Source organism: Podarcis bocagei (genome assembly GCF_964188305.1).
Source record: "Podarcis bocagei genome assembly, chromosome: 3".
NCBI lineage: Eukaryota > Metazoa > Chordata > Lepidosauria > Squamata > Lacertidae > Podarcis > Podarcis bocagei.
The window spans coordinates 92,968,082-92,983,111 of NC_138127.1; the positions used below are offsets into that span (position 1 = coordinate 92,968,082).

Consider the following 15,030-nt stretch of genomic DNA (forward strand, 5'->3'; position numbering starts at 1 on the left):
GCAATTCTCTCAAGTAAGCAGCCTCCCATGAGTTAACTTCTGGGCCTTAATCACCTCTGCATACAAGTGTCTGGACTGGCACAACAGTGGAATGAAGAAATACCCAAATCAAAACAATCTGCAAGTTCAATCCAGGGAAGCAGGTGCATAGGAAACAAAAACAGACCTTGACAGCCACTCGTTCTTTCTGAAGTCTCCTGTGAGTTTACTATTGTTATCAGTAGTAACATTTAGCAGCACATTCTACTCAAGTTTCCAGATATGAATGAGGAAACCAAAAAGCTGTCTAAAACCCAATTCATATGTAAACCAAATGACTCATCACAACAGTTCATTACGGAACACTCCTTCTGCACGTTATTTTGATGTGTGACAAATCAGGTGTGTGAAGCTTTGCCAGCTGAACAAAAAAGCTACATAGTCCAAAATAAAGGCGTGAAAAACGGGAAGGAGCTAAATATAAAACATACTAAACAGCCGGAGAAGTTTAGCCAAAACAAATAGCTAACGGGAAGCAAAACACTATTGAGGAAATATTTCTTAAGTTGAAAATTGCAGCCTGGAAAATCACTCAAATTGGTTTAACCAGTGATGCAAATAACACAGGGGCATCTGGAGGGGGAAAGTGGCAGCTGGCAGGTTAACCCTTCTTTCCTTGTCCCCTGGCAGCTTCCCCATCCCACAACCAAGCCCCAATAGTTTTTTGGGGTGGAGGATTAGGTATCTCATCTCAACCATATTTCCTTGCAAGAAAGAGCCTTGCTGGATCAAACCAAAGGCCCATTCTTGTCCAGCATCTTTTCCACACTGGCCAACCAGATGCCCATGAGAAGCCCAGATGCAGATGTTCCCCAGCAACTGGGATTTCAGAGGAATAGTGCCTCAGACACTGGAACTAGTCATAAACCATTGATAGCCTTGTCCTCCATGAATTTGTCCAAGCCCCTTTTAAAACCATCCATAAAGGTAAAGGGACCCCTGACCACTAGGTCCAATCGTGGACAACTCTGGGGTTGCGGCGCTCATCTCGCTTTATTGGCCGAGGGAGCAGGCGTACAGCTTCCGGGTCATGTGGCCAGCATGACTAAGCCGCTTCTGGCGAACCAGAGCAGAGCATGGAAACGCCATTTACCTTCCCGCCGGAGTGGTACCTATTTATCTACTTGCACTTTAAGGTGCTTTCAAACTGCTAGGTTGGCAGGAGCGGGGACCGAGCAACGGGAGCTCACCCCGTCGCGGGGATTCGAACCGCCGACCTTCAGATCGGCAAGTCCTAGGCTCTGTGGTTTAACCCACAGCGCCACCCGCGTCCCCAAAACCATCCATACTGGTCGCTATATAATATTGTAGTATTGAATTCCATAGTTTAATCATGCGCTGTGTGAAGAATAACATCCTTTTGTGTCTGCCCTCATTCTCCAACATTCGGTTTCACTGGTAGACTCCAGGTTTGACTATTATGAGACCTGCACTTGCCTTTTTTTAATACTAAAAAGCTGCAGACATTGTCATCTTTCTCATAGCTTCACACCATGATCATCTTTTTTTTTTTTTGACGTTAAAATTTTTTATTATGATCCAACATCTAAAAAACACATATACCTTATTAATAAAAACAAAACAGAGAAAAATAAACAGATACAAAACAGATACAAAAATCAATATACATTCATTTACATTGTTTGACTTCACCACCACCACAACGTGACCTCTATCTGAACCATATGTATCGCAGTGTCTTTATTAACCCGCATATTCTACTTCACGATTTTTATATTATACCTATTGTGATTTTGATGTTTCCTGACATTGTCTCTATGTATGAAAAAAAATTTTTCCAGTCATCAATAAATTTAATATTTTTCTGTTGCCTTATCTTCTGAGTCATTATTGCCAAATCAATGTATTCAATTAACTTAGTTTGCCAGTCCTTGATTGTAGGTATGCTGGGTTTTTTCCAATTCTGCGCTAGCAGTATCCTAGCGGCTACTGTCGCGTATTGAAATAGGGTTTGATCGTTTTTATTAATCTCGTTTCCCACCATTCCCAGGAGGAACGCCTCAGGTTTTTTTGGAAAGGTATACTTTAGGATCTTTTTTAGTTCATCATAGACAGCACCCCAGAATTTCTTTACTTCCTCACAGGACCACCACATGTGAAGGAAGTCTCCCTCTTTCTTTTTACATTTCCAACAGGTCTTGTCTCCGGTTTTATACATTTTAGCTAATTTTGTTGGGGTGATGTACCATCGGTACATCATCTTTTCCATGTTTTCTCGGAGACCGACACATGCTGAAAATTTCATATCCCTATTCCATAATTTTTTCCATTTTTCATAATCTAGGGGGTGTCCTAGGTCAATGGCCCACTTAATCATGACCTCCTTGATTTCCTCATCCTTTGTGTCCCAATCTAATAGTTGATTGTACATTTTGGTTAAGATTTTGGACTTCCCTTCTATTATTTCTAATTGGAATTTGGACTTGTTCTTACTCATTCCGGCTTTTTTATGCTCGTTCCATAAAGAGTTAATTTGATGGAAATGTATCCACCCCAATAATTTGTCTTTTAACTCCTCATAAGGTCTAATTTCCCATCCTTTCTCAGATCTTTTCAAGAGCTCGGCATATGTCCACCTTTTACCTTCCATATTTAATTTTTTAATTGCTAGGATATCAATGGGTGACAACCACAATGGGGTGTCCTTTTCTATCAAGTTCTTACATCTGTTCCATACCTCTAGCAACGCCCCTCTTATAATGTGATTAGAAAAACTTTTATGCACTCTCCCCTTATCATGCCAAAGGTACGCGTGCCACCCAAACCTAGCATTAAAACCTTCCAAATCCAACAAGTCGGTGTTTTCCAAAACTATCCACTCCTTAACCCAGCAAAGACACGAAGCCTCATAATATAGTTGTAAATTGGGAACCCCAAAACCGCCTCTATCTCTTCTGTCAGTGAGCAACTTATATTTAATTCTGGCCCTTTTACCCTGCCAGATGAATCTGGAAAGGGTCCTCTGCCAGTCTTTAAACATTGTTGTGCCCCTGATTACTGGGATATTTTGGAATAGGAATATCATTTTTGGGAGAATGTTCATCTTAATGGCGGCCATTCTCCCCTCCCATGAGAGGTGTAATCTGCTCCAGCTGTCTAGGTCTCTTTTACATTCTTTCCAAATTCTATTGTAATTATCCTCCACTAGGTTTATGTTTTTAGTTGAGACCCAGATGCCCAAATATTTAACCTTTTTTGATGTCTTTATTCCTGATTCCAACTCAATTTTGCTTTTCGATTGTTCGTCTAAGTTCTTTACCAACATTTTTGTTTTTGTTTTGTTTAGTCTAAACCCAGATAGTCTCCCAAATTCCTCCATTAAGCCCATAACTATGTTTATCCTTTCTAGGGGTTCTTCTATTGATATTACTAAGTCATCAGCGTAAGCCTTTACTTTGTATTCTTTTTTACCTATTTTGATCCCTCTTACTTCCGGTGTTCCTCTGATCTTATTTAGTATAGCCTCCAAAACCAAGATGAATAGCAGGGGTGATAATGGGCATCCTTGCCTTGTACCTTTTGTAATCGTGAATGAGTCTGTTAGGTTACTATTGATGATAAGTTTCGCTCTCTGGTTGGAATATATCGCTCTAATACCTTCTAGGAATGGCCCCCTTATTCCTGCCCTCTCCATACATTTAAGGAGGAATTGCCAAGACACATTATCAAAAGCCTTTTCGGCATCTACAAAGATTAAGGCGGCTGGAATATCAATCTTGAGATCCAGATATTCAATTATATTAACTACATGCCTAACATTATCCTTTATCTGCCTACCAGGCAGGAATCCCGCTTGATCCTTATGAATTGTTCTGTTCAGATATTTTTTTAATCTGTTTGCCATTATTCCTGCAAAAATCTTGTAGTCGTTGTTGAGTAACGAAATTGGTCTGTAGTTTTTTATATTAAGCGTATCTGAATCTGCTTTAGGTATTAAGGTGATATGTGCCTCTTTCCAAGAATCAGGTATTTCCCCTCCTTGGAGGATGTTATTAATTACATTACAGAGTACCGGTATCAAATGTTCCTCTAGAGATTTATAGTATTTTTGGGAGAGGCCGTCTGGGCCGGGGGCCTTTCCGGGTTTCATTTTCTTTATTGCATCTCTAACCTCGTCTGGAGTTACTGGTTCGTTAAGGGATACCTTTTCTTCATCGGACAGTTCTTCATATCCATTCCCATCCAAGTACCTTTCTATTTCACTTATATCTTCTCCCTCTTTCTTTTTATACAGGTTTCCATAATATTGAAGGAACTTTCCCTTTATCTCACTGGGATCCTCTATTATTTGGTCTTCAAATTTAATTTTGTTAATCACCATTTGCTTTTTCTTTTTCCTTAATTGCCACGCTAAAAGCTTACCAGTTTTATTTGCTGATTCGAAGAACTTCTGCTTCATCCTTTTTATACCCCATTCTATTTCCTGATTCAGCAATGTTGAGTATTGGGTTTGTAATAATTTATAAATTTGTTTAAGTCTCTCGTCCCCGGGGCTTATTGTTAATTTATCCTCTATTTCTTTTAGTTGTTTAGTTAGTTCTTCCTTCTTTGCCTCTCTCAAATTCTTTCTATATTTGTTCTGTTGGATCAGGAAGCCTCTGAGGACTGCTTTACTAGCGTCCCAGACCACGTTAATTTTAGTTTCTTTATGGAGGTTAAGGTCAAAGTACTCTTTTAAAGTATTCTTTGCCTTATCTACAATCTCATCCTGTTCCAGTAAGTAGTCGTTCATTCTCCATCTGTATGGACCTGATGGTAAATACTTTATTTCCAGGAGGATTGAATTATGGTCCGATAATGTTCTAGGTTCTATTATGCATCTCCCCGATCTTAACGAAAGCTCTCTGGAGACCCAGATCTGGTCGATTCTGCCCCAGCTCTGGTGTAACACCATGATCATCTTGATTGCCATTCCTGAACCTTTTTCCAGTTCTGCATTCTCATTTTTGAGGTGTGGCCATCAGAATTGTTCACAGCATTTCAAATTGTGGTTGTACCATAGATTTGCATAATGACATGATCTTGGTAGTTTTACTTTCAACCCGTTTCCTAACGGTCTTTAACATGAAATTCACATTTTCACAGCTGCTGCATGCTGAATCAAAATCTTTGCCACGATCACAAGGTTCCCCATCAGTCACTGCCAGTTCAGATTCCCTGAGCATATTTGTGACTTTAGGAATTCTTAATTTTTTTGCTCCACTGTACATAACTTGCTTATACTGAACAGCATTTGCCATTTTTATGCCCATTCCCCTAGTTTTGCAAGTTCCTTATAGAGCTCCTTGTTGTTGTTGTTGTTTAGTCGTGTCTGACTCTTTGTGACCCCATGGACCACAGCATGCCAGGCACTCCTGTCTTCCACTGCCTCCCGCAGTTTGGTCAAAATCCTGAATAATGCGATGTCATAAAGGCACCCTGACTTTCCACCCCTAACTCCAGATAATAAATCAACTAGTCAAAAAGCACAGGCTCCAACACAGATCCCTGGAGGAACCCTCTTCTTACAGTCCTCCTCTGTGACAACTGTCCATTTATTTCCTATTCTGTTTCCTGATCTTTAACCAGTTATTGATCCGGAACATGCCCCCTCCCCCCGGCCACCCACACCATGCAGTCACTTCAGTTGGCAAGCACAGGAATCTTTAACTGAATGCTAGACTGTGAATCTTCCATATCCCCTGAGGGAGAGTAAGAAAGAGAGAGATGTGTCACTATTGATGCCACAGATCAGTTTGTGGTAATAACATGTGCACTTCCAAGTCAGGTTATTAGGTCTGCCAACACTGCCTAAAGGCAAAAGAACTGCACCATTCATGAGACAGGCAGAACAAGACCCAAGAAGTGCAATGGTAATGGAAAGGAGGTCACTGCACTGCACACTGGGGAATTAGCAGTTCATTACATACAGAAAAAGAAGAGGAAAAATAGATCCCAAAGTTTTATACGTTACTGAACAAATGGTTCCTTTTGCTGAAATAAAACTAACTGTAATCTCTTCACTACTGATAAAGTAAGAAGAATCAGACTACTGCAGGGATAGACATGTCTGTACATGCCCAGAAGAGAAGCACTGTGTTAAGTCCTTCCCTGTCTGCAAAGTTACAGTGTCGTCCTTCTGCTTCCAGTAACAAAGCACAGAGGACAGTTATGAAGTATCTGGCTCTCAATAGTTAAAAGCAAGCAGAATGCTGTCTTGTAGCCCAAATTCTGTGAACCGCCAAATGAAGCGCAATAAATAAATGTATTAAATAGGGTTGCCATATTTCTCAGGAAAATTGGCAAAAATGTCACTGCTGCCATGGGTTGCCATACATCCGGACATTTCACCAATTTCTGCCCAGACATTGCTTGCAGCTGCAGTATTCCAGATATGTCCGGGAAATTCTGAATGTATGGCAACCCCATATTAAATAAATTCCACAGAATTGTGATCATTAGGCAGCTGCATTACAGTAGCAGGGAATCTACACATTTGGAGACACTACCACTCACCAAAAGCACTAGCAGCCAACAGGTAGGTAGATGCAAGGCATTGGTGCACATGGATCAAACACATGTGGTGTCTCCTCCAAGTTTTGACTAAAAACCAAGCATACCTTTACCAAAAACTACCAAAGGGTTGCCAACTTTTCCACTTGGCCTTGCCAAGCGCATTGAGACTTGGCAGTTCAAGCTTTTCCCACCATCTCCTCTCCATACCAGGAAAACACTTTACCTGCTTAATTTTCCAGTAATAAGCTGCTGGAGCAGGGCTAGCAACATATATGCATCCTTTATTTAAAGTGAAGACTTCCTCTGGCACACTGCTCACAAAATTATAAAAGTGCACCGTAGACCACAAAAGTTCAACCACCATATGGACAAAAGTATTGGGAAGAAAAGAAATAAATCAGTTCTTAAGCTCCACCTACTATTCCTTCAGACAGTAAATATATACCCTTCCCCAACTTTGAATTCCTTTGTGATTTTAAAGTGTAGAGTTGTATTCAATACAGCGCTACTGCAAACATTTTGACTGTTTTGTTTTTCTACTGTAGCCTTCTTCCACCTAGTGCCCTCCAGATGTTTTGAACTACAACTCCCATCAGCCATTCTGGCTGGAGCTAATAGAACAGGCACTGGCAAGCTCTGCCCTCCAGATGTTTTGGGGCTACTATTCCCACCATCCCTGAACATTGGTCCTGTTAGCTAGGGATCATGGAAGTTGTTGGCCAAAAACGTCTGGAGGGCCAAGTTTGCCTGTGCCTGTAATAGAAGTAGAGGGCACAAGGTTAGGGGAAGGCTGTTATACTAAGACACACAGCCTGTACCACTGAACTTACAGAGTTTCCGATATCAAAGCTATTGATTATCGAAATTAACCTGTCACTGAGCTGACTGAATAGTTTCATTCCCTCCTCCTTGCACAGATACTTATAAGGTACACCAGAATATCCCAAACTTTACAACAGAGGAAAATGGCAATACATTCCCCGCCCTTGTTATGTTTTGCTGTGAGCCACACTCCTGACAAAGCCCTCCAGGTCAAACTAAAGTATCTATGTGTCAGAGCTGCTTCAAGATCCTAGCTCACAGAGGATCACGCTAGCCAGCGGTCATTAAGTAAAAGTCTTTATTGAATTACAGTTTCCATTCTCACGCTGCTGTCTGCAACTCTACGTCTACTAGCTAGATCGGCGAGGCTCCGTCTGAGTCTCCGCCCCGTGTGCACCAACTTAATATCCTAGCCTTGCTCCACCTTTTCCTCCTGACTGTCCTCCTCTGGGTCCCTCTACCCCCCGGGGCTTCTTCCTTCCGGGATTCTTCTGACGCTGACCCGGACCCTTCTGCCTCCTTGCGCCGGGCTTTAGGACCTGGTTCCCTTTCGGGGCTGCTCACTGCGCCGCCTTCCTCTGCATTTGAACTTGGCGCGCGCGCCCAACCTTCCACTTTCCTCTTAACCGTTTCTTCGCTCCCCGATGGAGGTGTGGCCACTCCTGACTCCTGCCCTCCCTCCTGTGGTGAGCTGCCAGCGCTTCCCCCCTGGCTCCTTTCCTCTTCCCTGCTTCCTGGCGGTGACGCTGGTCCCGATTTCCAGCTGCTCCCCCCTGAGTCTCCTCTGGCTCTATCTTCCTGGGGTGCCTCCCTAGACTCCCCCCTTGCCCTGGCCACTGGTGCTCCTTTCTGTGAATCCTCTGATTCACTGGAAAGACTGGGAGATCTCGGGTCGTCGTCATCACTCATCCTTTCCTCTGTCTCCTCCCCTTCGCTCTCTGTTTCCTCCCTTGCCCGTGCCTCTGCACCTAAACCCCTGACATCCATCCCCCCCTCGAAGCCCCCCAGTCCCCCCTCCCCTCCTTCCGGTGCTGGAGCTGGGGGCTGCTGTTGCAAAGGGACGAACGTCGGATATCGGTCGCTTCCCGTGGCAGGCCTCCATCGGAACTCTTCCGGGTCTTCCTCTCTGCTCTCGTTGACGACAGTCACCTCCTCTTCCATCTCTGTGCCGCCGTGCTCGAAACCAGGGTCGTCCCCGAAAATGTCCATGTCCGTCTCTCCCGCACTTCCTCCAGGCGGCGTTGCTCGGCCGGAACAGTCCAGCCACTTCCTGCGGAACTGCTCCTCCGGCCTATCGTCCCACCAATACGAGGGTTCTGAGACAGATCCCGAGGGTGACCCCTCCGGGGAACGGACGTCTCGTGTTGGTTCCTCGTCCGAGTCGAACCCCCTGAACGTGCTGTCCGAAAGCGTGGGCGTGAAAAGCCAGTCGTCGAAAAAGTCTGCTGGCATAGGTCTATGTGGGAAGAGGGCATGAAACTCGTCTTTGAGCAGAGGTTCGTCTAAAGCGTAGCCCGGCACCCAGCTGTTCGCACTGGCCGGGGTGCCTTCCCTGGCGAGAAAGTATTCTACTCCCTCTTCCCCCCATCTGGAGTCCAAAATCTCCGTGACTTCGTTGATGCGCTCCTCCTGTGCCACTCCCGCGTGCCCCGTTCCTTCTCTGAGCGGACTCGGCGCCGTTCCGGGTTCCTGGAACCTGTGCGGTGCCTTGTAGGGAGTGAGCACCGATCTGTGGAACACCGGATGCATTCTGGAACCCTCCGGAAGCGCCAGCCTGAAAGCCACCGGGTTGACCTGCTCTTCGACTTGGTATGGCCCCAGTTGTTTATGCCCTAGTTTCTTCTTGGCCAACGACCTGGCCGGCACTGCGTGGGCTGCTAACCAGACCCAGTCTCCCACGTGGAGCTCTTCGCCAACCCTTCTGTGTTTGTCCGCTTGTACCTTGTATGCGTGTTTAGCCAGCTCCAGGTGGCGCCGCAGCTGATCGTGGACTTCCTGCAGCTCCGACGCGAACGCATCTGCTGACTGCGGCTCCCCTTCTCCCCTGCATTCCAGTCCCGGGAAGGTTCTAGGGTGCCGCCCGTTGTTGGCGAAGAACGGCGTGACGCCCGTGGATACGTGCTTCGTGTTGTTGTAGGCAAACTCTGCAAGCGGCAGGTAATCCACCCACGTCGCAGGCTGTTGGTTTGCATAACATCTCAGGTACTGCTGCATGATGGCATTGGCTCGCTCCGCTTGCCCGTTGGTCTGCGGGTGTCTCGCCGACGCCAGATTGATCTTGACGTTTAGGAAGCCCATCAGCTTCTGCCAGAAGTTCGAGATGAACTGCCGCCCGCGGTCGGACAGAATAGACCGTGGCAGACCGTGAACCTTGAACACGTGGTCTATGAACAGTTTGGCGGTTTGCTCTGCCGTGGCCACCTTAGCACACGGAATGAAATGCGCCATCTTGGAGAACAGGTCCACAACCACCAACACTGCCGTCTTGCCCCTTGAGCTGGGCAGATCCGTGACAAAGTCCAGAGCCACCCTTTCCCAAGGTTCGACCGGAGTTTGCAGCGGCTCCAACAGTCCAGCCGGCGGTTTGTGCACCGGCTTTGCCCTCTGGCAGGTGTCACACCTCGCCACGTAGTCTGCGACCTCCCCTCTCATTCCAGGCCACCAGAAATCCCTGGCTACTAATTCCACCGTCTTCTCCTTGCCAAAGTGCCCGGCCGTGGGTGCGTCGTGCAGCTGCTGTAGCACCTTGGCTCGAAGTTCGTCACCCGGCACGTAGATGGCCCCTTTACGGATGAGCAATCCATCTCGTAGCTGGAAACCGTCGGCCGCTGCCTTGCCCCCTCGCACCTCTGCCATCTTCGTTTGTGCGAAGGAGTCCCCCTGCAACGCTCGCCGCACCGCCTCTAGGTCCACGGTCGCCGCGGCGCACGCCCACACTGTCGGTGCAAAGATGTGCATGGCGGCCGCTGGTGTTGCGTCCTCCAGATACTGTGGCTTGCGGGAGAGAGCGTCTGCCATGATGTTGGTGTCCCCCGGGACATACTCTATTCGGAAGTCGAAGTCCGCAAAGAACTCAGCCCAACGTATCTGCCTCTGGTTCAGGAACTGTGCCGTGCGCCAGTGTTCCAGATTCTTGTGGTCCGTGCAAACCTGCACCGTGTGCTTGGCGCCGATCAGAAAGTGCCTCCACGCCTTGAACGCTGCATGAATGGCCAGCAACTCCCTGTCCCATATGGTGTAGTTCTGCTCGGACTTGCTGAGCTTCCTGGAGTAAAACGCTCCCGGCCGCCACACGCCCTGCGGGTCCTTCTGCAGCAGGACCGCCCCCACTGCTCTGTCCGAAGCGTCTGTCTCCACCCTCATCGGCATGCTGGGGTTGACATGAAGCAACTGCTCTTCCGACGCGAAGAGACGCTTGAGGGCCTGAAAGGACTGCTCCGCCTGCTCTGTCCAGATGAACTTCTTCTTCTTGGAGCTAAGGGTGTCAGTGATGGCCGCCGTCTGCATCGCGAAGCCCTTGATAAACTTGCGATAGAAGTTCGCAAAGCCGACAAACCGTTGGACCTCCTTCCGGTTGCGTGGGCTCTTCCAATCCAACACTGCTCGAACCTTGGCGCTGTCCATGGCGAGCCCCTTGTCAGACAGCTTGTAGCCCAGAAAATCCACCTCCGGCACGTCAAATTGGCACTTCTCCAGCTTGGCGTAGAGCCTGTGTTGCTTTAGCCTGCCCAGCACATCCTTGACGTGCTTGTCATGTTCTTGCTGCGACTCCGAAAAGATCAGGATGTCATCCAAGAAACAGACGCACGTCTTGTAGAGAAGTCCCGCCAACACGTGATGCATAAATGCTTGAAAAACGTGAGCGCCATTTTGCAGTCCAAAAGGCATAACTCTGTATTCGTAGGTACCCAGTGGCGTGAACATGGCTGTCTTCCACTCATCACCCTCCCGCATGCGAATGAGGTTGTACGCCCCCCGCAGGTCCAACTTGGTGAACACCTTTCCCTTCCGTACCTTCGCCAGGAGGTCGTCGATGCGGGGCATGGGGAAGTCCGACGGCTTGGTCACACTGTTCAAAATCCTGTAATCCACTACGAGTCTTTTTTGGTGCGTGTCTCGCTTCTTAACAAAGAATACAGGACTGCCCCCCGCTGCCTTAGACTCCCGGATGAAACCGCGCTCCAAATTATGATCGATGAAGTCTTTGAGTTCCTGCAGTTCGTCCTCAGACATGGAATACAGCTTCCCTTTAGGCAGCGCCGCCCCCGGCAGCAGGTCAATTTTGCAGTCATATGGTCTGTGAGGGGGTAGCCTGTCCGCCTCCTTCTCGCAGAAAACTTCCAGAAATTCTGCGTACTTGTGGGGAATCGCTTGCAGCGTGCCTAGCAGCAGCTGTGACTCCTCTTACTCTCCTACCTGCCTGGGTACGATGCAGTGTTCAGCACAAAAGGAAGAGCCGAAGACCAGCTGCCTCTGGAACCAAGCCATCGTTGGGCTGTGCTTGTCCAGCCAACTCATGCCCAATACAATGGGCGTGTCAGACAGTTGAGTGACGTTGAAGCTGATGACTTCCCTGTGATTCCCAAGTCGCATCACCATTGGTGGCGTCTGCTTCACCACTTGCCCCCCTAGCAGCTCCCTGCCATCCACCGTGACAACCTGCAGGGGCAGTGTGGCCGGCAGCAACTGCACAGCGTGCCTGTCGACAAATTCCTGCCCTATAAAGTCCGCGTTGCTGCCGGAGTCGATGGTGATTGGCACGTCCATGGTGATTCCATTGGGCAGCTGGAGAGATGCTGTGAGCCTCACTACTGGTTTGGGCGGGAGGGGGTTCACGGGCTGTAAAATTTCTGGGGACTGCGTCACTAACACGTCTGGCTGGGCCCCAGTGCCTCTTCCTCCAGCCAGACATCGTCGTTTCCCTGCTGTGGTCCTCCCTGCTGCGTTGCTGCAGTCACCATTGCTGAGGCTGCAGTAAGCTTGTGGGACCTCTGGGGACACTCTTTCGCCATATGTCCTGGCTGCTCACAGACGTAACACTTCCTGGTCCCTCTAGGAGGCTTCGCCTTCACTGCTGCCGGTGCTAGGGCTCTGGTTGCTGACTGAGCCCTTGCACCTCCAACCTCCATAGGTTCGGCTCCTCCTCCTGGCGGAAGCGTGGATTGCGCCCGCGCTGCTTCTCTGGGAAAGAAGGAGGGGCCCCCGGCTGGTTCGCGCCCTCCACGTCCTTCGTCCTTGCTCCACGGACGTCCTTCCAGCCTCACCCCCACCGCCAGTGCCCTCTGAACGACCTCCTGGGTGGTTCGGGGTCTCTCCCCCCTCGCTATCTCATCTTTAATCGAGTTGTGCAGTCCCTCCCAAAAGAGGTCTCTTACAGGAGCCGAATCTCTGTCCCATTCCAGGGCGCTGACCAAGGCGAAAAAGCGGGCATGATACTGTCTGACGCTGGCCCTCCCTTGTCTCAGCCCATGCACCTCCTTCCGTGCAAGATCAATGTCAATACTTGATAAGAAACACCCATCCATCGCTTTAATAAAGGCATCCGCATTCTGGAGCGCCGGATCGTTATCTCTCCATAAATTGCGCAACCATGCTTTCGCCTCCCCATGCAGATGGGACATGATGAACCCCACTCTCTCCTGTTCATCTCTAAAGTCTTTATGCAACAGTTGCAGTGCGCACAGTACGTCGGCTCTAAAGTTGGGATACTGTTGCAGGTTCCCATCGAAGTGAGAGAGTAGCCCGCCTGTCCGTCTCGCCAACCCAATTCCCTCCTGCCGGGGTGTTTGCTTTGCCAGTACGTCTAACCTGACCTGGAGATCCCTGCAGGCGGCAGCTGCCTCGTCCTCTCTCTTCCTGGATGCGAGAACCTCGGCGTTCAGTTGTGCCACTGCTTTTCTGAGGTCCTCTATCTGCTGCTCAGCCGTCATGTCTCCTGCCGTTCGTGAGCTTGCTAGTGGGCGCCTGTTTCTCTCCCCTCCTCGAGGCTGCAGATGCCCACAATGTGGAGACGGAGCCTACTGTCAGAGCTGCTTCAAGATCCTAGCTCACAGAGGATCACGCTAGCCAGCGGTCATTAAGTAAAAGTCTTTATTGAATTACAGTTTCCATTCTCACGCTGCTGTCTGCAACTCTACGTCTACTAGCTAGATCGGCGAGGCTCCGTCTGAGTCTCCGCCCCGTGTGCACCAACTTAATATCCTAGCCTTGCTCCACCTTTTCCTCCTGACTGTCCTCCTCTGGGTCCCTCTACCCCCCGGGGCTTCTTCCTTCCGGGATTCTTCTGACGCTGACCCGGACCCTTCTGCCTCCTTGCGCCGGGCTTTAGGACCTGGTTCCCTTTCGGGGCTGCTCACTGCGCCGCCTTCCTCTGCATTTGAACTTGGCGCGCGCGCCCAACCTTCCACTTTCCTCTTAACCGTTTCTTCGCTCCCCGATGGAGGTGTGGCCACTCCTGACTCCTGCCCTCCCTCCTGTGGTGAGCTGCCAGCGCTTCCCCCCTGGCTCCTTTCCTCTTCCCTGCTTCCTGGCGGTGACGCTGGTCCCGATTTCCAGCTGCTCCCCCCTGAGTCTCCTCTGGCTCTATCTTCCTGGGGTGCCTCCCTAGACTCCCCCCTTGCCCTGGCCACTGGTGCTCCTTTCTGTGAATCCTCTGATTCACTGGAAAGACTGGGAGATCTCGGGTCGTCGTCATCACTCATCCTTTCCTCTGTCTCCTCCCCTTCGCTCTCTGTTTCCTCCCTTGCCCGTGCCTCTGCACCTAAACCCCTGACACTATGCGAAACACAGAAACAGTTGCCATACTTTAATAGGGGAGAAAAGCAGCAAAGGGCAATTCTGACTGACATAAAGCCCCACAAATAAGTCTCTTCACCCTACCCCATCCCAGTTGCTCTGATAAAATTTGCAAGCTCCCACAACTGCTTTTCAGTAAAACCAACCATAGTTTGCTTTTTTTTTAAGTTAGGGGTCTTCTTAAAAGGTAGCTTTATGAGATTCTTTCAATTGGTACTGAATGAAAACTGGAAAGAACACCAGTATGTGCACACACAGTTCTGGCTTTCAGTAAACATCCCTCTGAATGCCACTGATAAGGAATTTCTACATTATGGTGCAATTTTTTTACTCCTAGTCACAATACGTAAACATGCAAGTACATCAAGTTGAGTAATAGGACCTGGGCAGGGCAATCTTATACGTATGTTAAACTGGGGACCGGGGAGAGAAGAAGAAATGGTGCTGCGACCCCAGCAGAATGACTGCACAACCCAGTGAATGCTCAGCTCAGTGCAGGAAAACCCACAAGCAGAAAATACAAAGGTTGCAGGAGAATGACGCACCCCCAGTGTCCCCAGAAAGACTGCCAGCACCCACCAACCAGGGACTTTGCCACTATCAACACTCTGCTGCAAACACACACAAGGGGGCCCATGAACTCACCTCAAGCTCCTTGAATGTGGGATATATTAGACCTGAATTAATGCAAATAAAGTTGATGTGCTACAGGAAGAAAAAAAAAGCAAGCAGTTTATAAGTAGATGAGTGGGTGAAGCAGGCTGCAGCTTTCTGCAAATTCGGCACATTTGGTGCAGTTTGACACCTTTATGAATAAGGAACCAACACCTTTGTTGTGTGGGCTGCAGCAAAGAGATT

At 48.5% G+C, this 15,030-nt stretch overlaps 2 protein-coding genes and 1 long non-coding RNA gene across 14 annotated transcripts in view; 1 reads left to right on the forward strand and 2 right to left on the reverse strand.

The window, feature by feature from the left end:
* The window catches only part of LOC308584140 (uncharacterized protein), a 301,938-nt gene that overhangs the window by 255,833 nt on the left and 31,075 nt on the right, over nucleotides 1–15,030 (forward strand). The window lies entirely within an intron of this gene.
* Nucleotides 1–15,030, reverse strand: part of BCL2L11 (BCL2 like 11) — a 46,698-nt gene that overhangs the window by 11,673 nt on the left and 19,995 nt on the right. The window lies entirely within an intron of this gene.
* LOC308583400 lies at nucleotides 5,243–15,010 on the reverse strand. Its single transcript, XR_014006199.1, has 2 exons — nucleotides 14,165–15,010; nucleotides 5,243–7,614 (listed from the first exon to the last, which is right to left on the reverse strand). It is a non-coding gene; the product is annotated as an uncharacterized lncRNA (long non-coding RNA).